The following is an 11,483-nucleotide window of genomic DNA, read 5'->3' on the forward strand; positions in this document are numbered from 1 at the left end:
GACACCAAGACCGACGTAAGAGACGGCCTATAACATGATCTGAAGGACGATGTCATGTACAACGTCTAGCACGACCTCTAGGACAACCCCAACGACGACCACAAGCACGACGTCAAGCACGACGTCAAAAATGGCGTTAAGGACAACGTCGATGACACACACAAGGACGAACTTGATGACAACCTCGAGGACAACGTCTTAGACGGCGCCGAGAACGGCCTCTACGACGACGTCCAGGATAACCTCAAGGACGCCTTTTAGGACGTCCTCAAGGAGGCCATCTAGAATGACGTCGAGGACGACATCCTGGAGGACGGCGTCAGAAATGACGTCTAGAACGACCTCTAGGACTGCCTCTAGGACGATGTCAAGGACGACATCTGGGACGAGCTTTAGGATGAACTTAAGGACAACGTTGGGGTCGACGTCGAGGACGAAGTCATTGACAGCACCTAGGAGGAAGTCGAGGAAGACCTTTAGGACGACCTCACGGATGATGTCTAGGACGACATCAAGGGCAGGGTTTTTGACAACATCGAGGATGAAGTCCTAGAGGACGACGTCAAGAACGTGGGGCACTAGGGCTGTATTCAGCATCAGGTATACTAAAGTTATGAAGCAGGGAGGTATCTGATACTTTATTAAACGCTTTGGCAATATCTAAGAATGCGCAAGCAGGGTGTGAACAACGATCAATTATAAGATAAATGTCTTGAGTGAAGTGTTCGCTGCCGAATTTCACACGAAAATAATATAAAAAAGCCGTGGTGATCAGGTGAAAAAAGTTACTTAGTCTCAAAAACTCTAAAATGTGGGAACAAATGTGTTCCAGACGTTTGTATGACATACTGGTTAGCAATACAGGGACGTAATGATAGAAGAATGTTGATGACCAGCGTTGTGTTTCGGTCGGTACCACCTTTTATACATTTCATCCGTGTAGGAGCAAACACAAAAGGCAAAGGGATTTTGGAAACGTACGACCCGATATTGTGAGAGTATTTTGCAGCGAACCTTAGGTTTTTGGAGTTAATATGGTCAAGTCCTGCTGCAAAAGTATGCAAAGCTCTTTGAATATTTGCTGTAAGAAATGCAATGTCTTTTTACGACACGTGTCAAATATTTAATTATAATATCCAGGGCGTTTCACACAAGAGCGAAAGTATATAAGAAAAAGCTGGAACTGGCAATAGACACAGAGTTCCTTCGGGTATACGTTGTCCGCGGCGTCGGACGTACGACGTTAGTGTAAAGTAATGAATGGATACTTAAGAAACAAGTAGTCACTAATTAAATTTTTGCTTTTCGCTTTAGCTAGCATGTTCAATCATAGATTTACAGGCCATTGATTACTGATGCTAAAGCAGCTGAGAAATCTAAGGTAAAATTCTTCACAAAGTTATTGCGCGGAGAATCTTGACAATTACGGCATCTGGAAATCTGTCCATAGCCGAGAACAAGCGGATGTAGTCTACGTCGATATGAGAACAGCTTTTGACAAAGTTGATGACCGACTACTGTTGAGTATACTCTGCAGTTACGGTCTGTCCCTTAAGTACTGTCGTCTCCTCGATAGTTACTTATCTAATCGGCTGAAATTTGTGCGAGTATCCGGCCGATAATCTGCTTGTTTTTGTATCTACTTCTGGGGTTCCTCAAGGCAGTAACCTCGGTCCTTTGCTGTTTTTAGTTTTTCTAAATGATCTAGTTTCCTGTATTAAACACATGCGGTTTTTGCTATTTGCTGATTATATTAAGTTGTTTACAGCGGTTAAAACGGTTGACGATTGTGAATGTCTTCAGCGCGATATAGATTCTATTTCGGCATAGTGTTTTTCAAATGACCCACTCTTGAATGAGTCAAAGACAAAAGTTACGTCCTTTTCTAAGAAACGTGAAATTCAGATTTTTCTCTATGTATTAGATTCCAACAATATTACTCGTGTTTAGGTCATCCGTGATCTAGGCGTTTTTATGGATCCTGCAATTAATTTCAATCATCACGTGACTACAATTACGAATGCTTCCTTTAGAGATCTGGGAGCCATTACACGAGTGACATGCGATTTTTCTGAACCACTTTGTATTTTACGTTTTTTTTCTTCACTGGTGCGTAGTCATGTTGAATATGCCTCAGTTCTCTGGAACTGTATTGGAGTGACAAATTCAAGTGTAATTGAGAGGGTTCAACGTAGGTTCGTTCGTGTTTTGTTTGTTCGCTATTTTCAACCGAATTAGTTATATAGTTATGAGAGGATTTGTAAACTCGTAAAGCTAGACTCGTTGCACAACAGGAGAACAATTCGTGAACTGACATATTTCTATAAGATTGTAAATGGTATAATTGATTTCCCAGAGCTACTTAGTCGCATCTACTTGCACGTTCCTCGTCAGTCTTGTTCACTTTACACTTTGTTTTACCCTACCGGCTTTTACCATGCTGCACCGATGACACGCCTACAACTGACTTATAACCATTTAGAACAGATTTGTGCGAATACTAGCCTTGATATATTTTTGATGAAAAGCGTAAATTTCGACAGTGTGTTGAGGATATTGTTTTTTTTCAACGTTTCGATTTTTTCCTGTTTACCGTTGCATTTCTGAGGGAATAAGTGCACCACTAAGGAGGCGTTAAGCTGTTGGTGGGTCACTGAAAATAAGAATAAATAAATAAATAAACTAATTGGACAAGTGTGCCTGGAGCGGAAAGTTTCCCCGCCGAAAAGGTGCAAGATTGTGACGTGTGGTGTGACGCGTAATTAAGTTGCTTTCAACACGTGAGCCAAGCGTAATTCGGCTTTTTGGTCTACCCCCGCAAGTCTTTTCAAAATGCAATGTATTGCGTGCGTAATCCCGAAGGAATGATGTCTTTATTTCCAGTTGTTAAAAAAAAGACTACCGTTTAATTTTACGTCGAACGCCTTGTATATCTTAATATTGTGACTGAAAAACAAACCAAAAGTTTTAGCGAATGAATTCGTAGTTATAGCTTGCGTGCTGCCTTTTACGTTTGCCGTGGCCGAAATTTTCAAAAAATGCGCATACTTTGTTTCTAGACGGTCATTGTAATAACAATAGATCGTTCTATGGCGGTTAACATTTCACGTGAAGACGCAGACACCGATAACCTATGCATGACATTTCACGTTTCTAGCATTTCGTTTCAGACTTCGTATGCTGTATTTACGCCCCAGTTAGCGACTTTTAGTAGCGCCGTCTTGAAACAAAGGTTTTTTTGTGAGCACGGCGACTTTAGCCGTCAGTCAAGAAGTTATGTAAATTTCAACTTTTGTGAGTAGGCTGCGGATAAAAACGTGGCATTTCCCCGATGTACGCATTTGTGTCTTGCGTAAAAGGATACTCGCTAACCTCTTGGTTTACCAATATAGCAACTTTAGTGTGTTGCCAAAATAAAAAAAAAAAAGATAACCGAGGACAGGTTGCCTCCTTGAGAACAAAATTATTTTAAAACGGTTCATACAGGCTCGTACGGAGCACTCGCATATACGGGATGGTAACAACTATAGGAGTTTAGGGAACCGTTTTTGTACATCCGGTACGGTACGATGATTGCTCCGGTACGAACTGCGCATGTTCTACCGTAACAGACTCACACGTGCGCATTTTGTACAGGAGGGCTCATGGCACTGGATCGGATGTGGAAAAACGGTTCCTCAAACTTCTCTAATAGCTATACTGGTCTCCGGTACACGGAAACAGGTGATCCGGTATGACATACCGGCGGGTGACGCCGGTTACCTGGTCTCCAGAAAGGGAAGCAGGCAACGCCGCTACGGTCTTACATGTGGCAAGTCTTATAGCCAGGCGGTCGGCAACGTCGTACCGATACCGATATTTCCATAGGGGACCAATATACCGTGACTGCGGCCTGTAGCCGCTACACGTGATGAAATATTTTGATGATGAAACGATGATGAAGAAATTACAGTACAAGCCTGTTGTGTTATGAGACATCGTATACCAGCAGTGAAGCTGAAAAAGCATAGTGGATTGACGCGGAAAATGGAGGCAAACGGAACCTTACAATCATATCGTATTGTGGGACATCCTATAGCAGCAGATTTGATTGCGATGGAACGATGCGGGCGGACTGAACCATACAAGTCTATCGTAACATGGCAAATCCTATACCTTTGGAATGGTGATACAGCATGGTAGAGCCGGGCTGGTACCGTCCTTCCAGAAACATACAGGTGAGCTAGACTGTACATGCTTGTTGTAATATAAGGCGAAGCACAGCCGCGGGTTGTATTAAAATGTCCGGGTTTTAAAGGCGTGAACCGGCGCATGGCATTGTCCAAGGTCCTTGTCCAACACTAACAGCGTAGAAACTTAACGGCTTGGTAGATTTTCTGACACAAACATATGAAACACCGGATATCCGCGAGTCTATACATGAGTGCAGTGGTTTCAGACATGCATGATGTTTGCACACCCATACACTCTTGTCCGAGGTCCTGGTGAGTCGTGAATAGAAGTTGCAAAATGAAGTTTCGTGGTAAAATTGGTAGCAGGTATTTATGTATAGAAAAAATACACGCAGCAAAGCTGTTGTACTCGAAATTTGATAATTATAAATTCATAACTTAACAAAGGTGCCCCTGGAGCTGTCAGATCAAACTTTCACTCTCGCCTTTCATAAGCTCCTGGCTTGTGGGTGGAGGGCTAGCATAACCCGGGTGTGTGCTGCGGGCGCACCTGCGATAGGAAAAAAATTCATAAGCATAAGGTAAGAACACTAAGTTCCTCTCGCATAAAAACAGAAAATTACAAATTAAACACAAAAAGAAAATCTAAGACACCGCTCATATATCATTCCTTGTGCCAGTTCTCAAATATTTTGATTTCAAGGAGTGTATACCTCTTCACTCAGCCAGAGATCCCCTCCCAGTTTTAGCATGAATGCAATAAATCATAGAAAAAATAGTGAGGGTGCAGCTCGCCTGCACCCTCACTTCTGCGTTTTGATGTTTCTTCTCTACCCCGGTCTTAGGTTAATTCAACATGGCAATAAATCAGCACAAATTACTAGACCTTGTAAGCCGTAGTGCACATGAAAGTGTATGTCCGCCACGTAGTTATGGAGGAGTTGGTGGCTCAGAGTTTGAAATACATTTTTATTGAGGAATGTTGTTTAATGAAACTTCTAGGTTGTGGAATTCACAATTCAAGTAACCATGAAAAACACTATGCCACCGAGTTATTTGGGACACACCAGAAATGAGGCAGCACTGTCAGCCGACGCATATCTAACGAGAACTTGGATTTTGCTTAGCATGGCATGTACTCTTTTGATGTCTTTACAGCCCTCTTCATCGAAATTCTTTTTGTAGAGTTATGTTTATTGGCTGTAACCTAACTCGCATGTGAGATTCGGTACCTTGGACTATCACACTCGTCATCAACAGTTTCATGTATTGCTGTCATACTAAAAGACGAGATGTATGGGCTTGAGTACTGCTGAACGAGCCGATATCATTAAAAAAGTACTGCGAAAAACTAAAATGTCACGTTAAACATAAAAAGTTACGGTGGAATGAAGATACAATTATGGATATCGTCATGGATACAGTTAGCACGTTCAGACATCAAGAATATATTTCAGACACACACTTCATGAAATCTGTTGCATCCACGTTCCTGCAAATTAATGATAATAATAATAATAATAATGTTTAGGGCTCTGCGAATATTCGAAATTTCGAATAGTAGTTTCGAATAATAGACTGTTCGATATTCGCTTCGAGAAGAACTGCACTGTTCGCGTATTTGGAAGTGTTAATTGCGGTGGTTTAGCCCCGTTGAGTGCGCTTCTTTCCGAGCACCTGTGCACAGCGGAGAAGCAATATCCACAAAAGCGAGCTTCGCGAGTGTAGCTTCTCCGCATTACATCGGTGCTTGTGAGAAACGCACTCAACGGGGTAAGCTGTCGCGATAAACACTTGGAAAAGTCGGAATATCGCAATGGCGTGCTTGGAAGAAAAGCATACATTTAAAGTGTGATGGTGCACGCGTGCCGACTGTATTTGGGAATAATATACCATGTTAGGCAAGGATGTCCTTACAACCTGCGTTCAACATGCGCAATTATTTATTTTTTAACTCGAGATCTTATATAGCAAGATTTGTAAAGTCACTCAATTGAATATAAATGACCACATCTATAGGATTCATTTTATGTCAAATCCGTCCTTTACTTGCCATCCCAAGGCATCAGACCTTATGAAGACACAGTTCAAAAATATAGATAAACTTAGCTGATAAATGAACATGTGGAACAACCTTCACAAGTTTAGCTGGGTTTTCGTCTAAGCATTAAAGGGATACTTGAACGAAATTTGAAATATTCCCCTCGTGTTCAAAAGTAGGTTGAATATTATCCGCAATATCCGTAAATGACAATCGCACGTATGTATTTCGAGCCTGGTGGCTGTATTTTTTGTTATAAATGGCCCACACTGACAAGCGCTCGGAGAAGGCCCAGCGGAGACGACGTGACATCCAACGCAATCGTGACATAGGTCGTCTCAGGACGAGCAAAGATACGGCGAGGCTGAAGTCGAGAGGATGGCCTAATCGTTCCAGCCACCGAAGTGGCTGCTTTTGTACGAATTTTGAGTGACGGGATAATCTTGTGTGTAAAGGGCGACTCATTTGTCACGCAATGGGTTTTTCGTTCGTCGAATACGCGAAACGAAGTTTTGGTGTCTTTCTTTAAATAGACTGTATATTTTAGGTTGGTGATTTTTTTTTTTTTTTCGTATGACCGATCGGGCAGTTCCGTGTTTTGGGAAAATAGCCTGGCCTAGATAGAGCATATGTTCCGCGTACGCCTTTGCTGATGTGTGCCTTGTGAGGCGCTGCTGCAAGAGAGTAGCACAGATGGCATACGGTTTCATAACCTGCCGCCGGAACCACATTGCAGTGTCCTCCGACTTCGGGGCATTGGCAGCGATGGTCCGGACAACATGAGCTCCCGCGTGGGTCACAAGTCTTTGGACTACTTTCTTCTGGGCAACAACGAGATATATATTAAAATGCGGCGCCACGTTTATTTTATTTATTTCGGCTCAGGAGAGCCGAGGCGCCGCACGATGGCAAGTGGCTCATACAGAGAAGGCCCGCAGCGCCACGTCCAACGATGATAAGATAGTATTGCACAGATAAATAAAAAAATAACGGTAATGATTGAAACGGAGCTTGTGAACAAGGTAGAGGGATTGACGTGTCTCATGAAGAGGGTGACATGTCTTAGGCCTAGCAGCTTTTAGCGGCCCGGTGTTTTTCAAGGGGCCGCCATGGACTGCTGACTTCTTGCAGGTGGCTCTCGAGGGCCTGGCGAGGGCTCCATGCTTTTGCGGCTTGAAACAGCAGGCCGGCCGAAGTTTTGGCGAGGCAGGGAGTCCAGCATCCCTGTGGTTGTTCACCGGGGGTTGGTGCCGGCGTTGGCCGGGCGTCGGTCTTCGCGAAAGCGGGCCCTGATGTCTCCCAGGTCGCAGTGGAGCTTTTAACTAGTGATGGGCTGAACCTTTGCCGAATAAAAATTCGGCGCTGAATATTAGAATTTGGCGAAGCCAAATTTTCGACGAACTTTTTTTTAAGAGTTGGCAAATATTCGGCAAAAATAAAGTGTCGAAACACCTAAAAGTTTATATTTCGTTTTTCCGGGCAAAAAAAGTTTTTTTTTAATACATATTGACACAGTTGTTACTAAATAAGGTGATATTCTACAATATAATTGTATCGGTATCATTTTTGTGGGTTTAATGTCAATTTTAGTAACATTTTCCAGAAATGTGACCACGAGGTTGGGGTAGGGCTGTACGTCACGAGAGCGCCGACGGGAAAGCGCGCGACAGGAGAGCGCTGCGACACCAGAGGGCACGACGGGAGAGCGGCGCGACACGAGAGCGCGTGCCATTATAGCGCGCGTCACGAGAGCGCATGTGCGCACCTTGGGAAGGATCGACGTTGGAGTCTTCAAACTAGCTTCAAACACAGGTTTTTTCCGATCAAACGCTTTACGTCATTTTATTGGTAGAGCGCCCAGACCTGCGGGAAGTCTAACAAATACAGTTTTCGCAAACTCGAAATGAACACAACAGAATAATCGCATTCTGGCTGAATGTGCTATAAAGGTTTATTTCACACGGGCGTTGCGGCGTTGCAAGACGGCGTTGAATTTCAACGAGTGTCGATTTGCATCTCTTCTTGGGGGAGCACCGACTCGGTCCTATGACATCCTCATGGTCACGGTCGATACCTCGAAGCGCAAGGCGTCGATAGCCGATACTGTTGGGAGGCTGCGACTGAGCATGCCTCCAAACCTCTGGTTTCACGTTGAGAGTGGTGCCTTCCTTTCTAACACCAGGTGGGTCACGCCAGTTGAACCGGACAACGACGGGACTTACCGAAGGCCATGAGAATCGGGGACACCCAGCGATAGAGAACCCTTCGGTGACATTTGTTGCTACTTTTCGCCTGGGAACCTTTTTTCCAGGGACCTTTTTTCCGGGACCATTTTTTCCAGGAACATTTTTTCCGGGGACATTTCTTCCGGAACCCTTTACAAACCACGCTATTAGACAGCTGTACTTGCAATTGCAACATGAACCTTTCAGCAATAAAGTGAAGGGGTAATTAGAGACTTTTAGGCCATGGCCTGACATATTTTCCGTATATTGGTGCCTCCAATGTCCACCATTTTCGAACAGCGCTAATCGAAAGCAACATCCACAAAGCACAAAGCCCTCCAAGATCGATCATTCCCAAGGCGCCCACGTGCGCTCTCGCCAAGCGCGCTCTAGTGGCACGCGCTCTCCCGTCGGCGATGTCCTGTCGGCGCTCTCGTGTCGTGCGCTCTCGTGGCGCCCTGCCGGGGGGTAGCGGGGTAGCGGGTGCTGTCATGATACGCGAGTTTAGGTTTTCAGCCTCATCAGCGCAAGCTTGTGCATTGTAGAAATAAAGGCGGTAACACTGTGTTCTAACTTTCTCTGCGAGTCACGGTTTTAGAATAGCGTGTCTCCGCCGCGACGTAAAAGCCCAATCGTCTCGCGCTCGCAACGCCACCAAGAGATAGTCAAAATTTTTATTTCACGCACGAAGTGCTGTAACCTGAAAAAAACAAATACAAGATTTTGGTCCAAAGAAACATCTCAGATTTGTTTAAACATGAGAATGCGGTGCGAGTGGTCGACCGGTCGCCTCCACTTGCGTTGTTTGGGCAAAACGTGTCTCGTGCCGAGAAATTTTCGCGCATCGCTAGCACCAAGTTGTTGGTGATCGTTGCCCACCTTATCGGGTTTTCCAAACCGAGTGCAATGTCGTTCCGTATTGAAAATCGCAGTTGCGAGGATGCCGGTGACGTCGCCATCACGCCGGCGCCAAAGCGGCCGCAGCCATAGTCCTGGGAGCCACAATTTTTTTAAACTGTGCTCTTCTTGGCTTTAGCCGATTTCTCATCACAACCCCTCCTTACAGGAGCGCAAAAACTCTTTGCGTACGCAGGCAATTTCCAAAAAAATGGCGTAGGCTAATATAGCGCACGCAAATGTCAAAATGTGGTTAGCGTTCGGAGCATGCGCAGTGGCGGCGACGTTATTTTTTGCGTGCGAAAAGCTTTAGCGTGCGCCATTCTGAAACTGCCTAATAAATGCAACGGCTGCTGAGCCTTCACCAGAAGAAAAAACTACGTTATTGTAAATTTGCATGTCTTTTTTTTAAATTTTAGTTACTTTAGCTTTGCATGATACTGTGTATCTGCTATTCGACACGTCTCGTTTTTAACTTATAAAAGTCCGGTTTCTGATGTTAGGACGCAAGCGGACATTTCGTAGTTGGGAATGTCGGATGTACAACGTCGAGGCACTATACTTCTGTGTTTAGTTTTATGGGGACAGATGAAAACCGCAAAATAACGCTAACTAAAAAGCAATCATTTTTTATGGCACAAATTACACGAGAGCCGAGAGCAGGATTGCAATATTGACGAGGCTTCTTTAAAGTACTCGTAAGTCACCGTTGGAACTACCTCGTGCATCACTGAAAATATCAAATGAAAATCGCGTTATCCGAAATGTACCGCACAATTTGTCACTTGCGCAGTATACTGTGTCGATTCGCGGCCTAGCTTCTGTTTTTCAGGCAGAAAATATTGAAGGAAAGCACTGTCACAAAGCCTGGCAAACACACAATTACCATCCACTCCGCACATCGAAGTAACCACTTTCAGTAGTGCATTGTACGATGGTAACCGCACGACCGAACGGCGTCTATTTGCAATCTATGGCCCTGCGGCGCCGTCATGTTCTCGCGCGTGCGCAGGAATTTTCCGAATTTTTGCCGAATCTTTGCCGAACTTCGCTTCAAAAGTTCGTCATGTGCCGAACTTTGCCGAATCTGAAGTTCGACAGATTCGGTCCATCAAAACTTTTAACCGAGCAACCTAAGCACCGTGTTGATCTAAGACATGGTTTCTTCCGCTGGTCCGGCCGTCTTTCGGAGGACGCGAAAAACACGCTTTACGCCCAGCTGGCTTCCTCTTTTTTCGTGGATGGTTTGTGCAACAAAGTCCAGAGTCCTCAGAAGCCACCCCTTCATCGTCGATGTCGTCGCCGCTACTCTGCTTGCCGAACGACGTGTTACAAATTTTATTCGATCTTACTCAAGGTAAGTGTTTTTTACCCTGGCGTTCTAAAACCGACTCGCGTCCTGCGTTTTTGAATTCGTGTTGTCGCGTGACACGACCCGCCGGATGAACTCCGATCCACCTGGGCAAGATTGGAAACACGTCCCCGGTCACTTACGTGCGTGACGTAATTATGGCGCCGCTGTTGAAGCGATATCTCTGGCTACTCCTAATGATTCCTTTTTTTCGTCGGTATATAGCGCAGAAAACTGAAATTCTCTATTAATTACTTATCGTTACGTGTTTATAAAACTGAGAGGGAAGCTCACCGATAAACTGAAATTATATAGTTAAAGCTAGTAAATGAATCCAAACGACCAAAAGAATGAACGCGGGTTATGTAATAAAGGACAATGATTCTAAATAGACATACAGCTCAGAAATACTGAAGAACATTTCACGGGACCTTTAACGTTGTCCTGTACTCCCTGAGAAAAAGCCACTGAACCCGCGAAGTCATCGTGTAATCTGCTAGCAAGGCGAAATCCGTTCTGAGATTTCATTACGGGCTTTTATCATCGCTTGATGGTACTGAGAGGATACAAAACATCTTCGTGATTAAATATTGAGCGGTCAAAAGGTCTACAAATATGATCGATTTTATGATACAGATTTTAATCTCACGTGGAGCCCCTTATGTGTTTGTTCATAACAATGGCCTCAAAAGTTTGTTTGGAATGCAGCGCTATGTTGTGACGTCACCTATTACGGTTTCAATTTTGATGACGTGATCTGATAGGAAGCGAAATGAAAAAGTCGTTAGAAAAAACGC

The sequence above is a fragment of the Ixodes scapularis genome, unplaced genomic scaffold, assembly GCF_016920785.2.
Source record: "Ixodes scapularis isolate PalLabHiFi unplaced genomic scaffold, ASM1692078v2 PGA_scaffold6__148_contigs__length_123643588, whole genome shotgun sequence".
NCBI lineage: Eukaryota > Metazoa > Arthropoda > Arachnida > Ixodida > Ixodidae > Ixodes > Ixodes scapularis.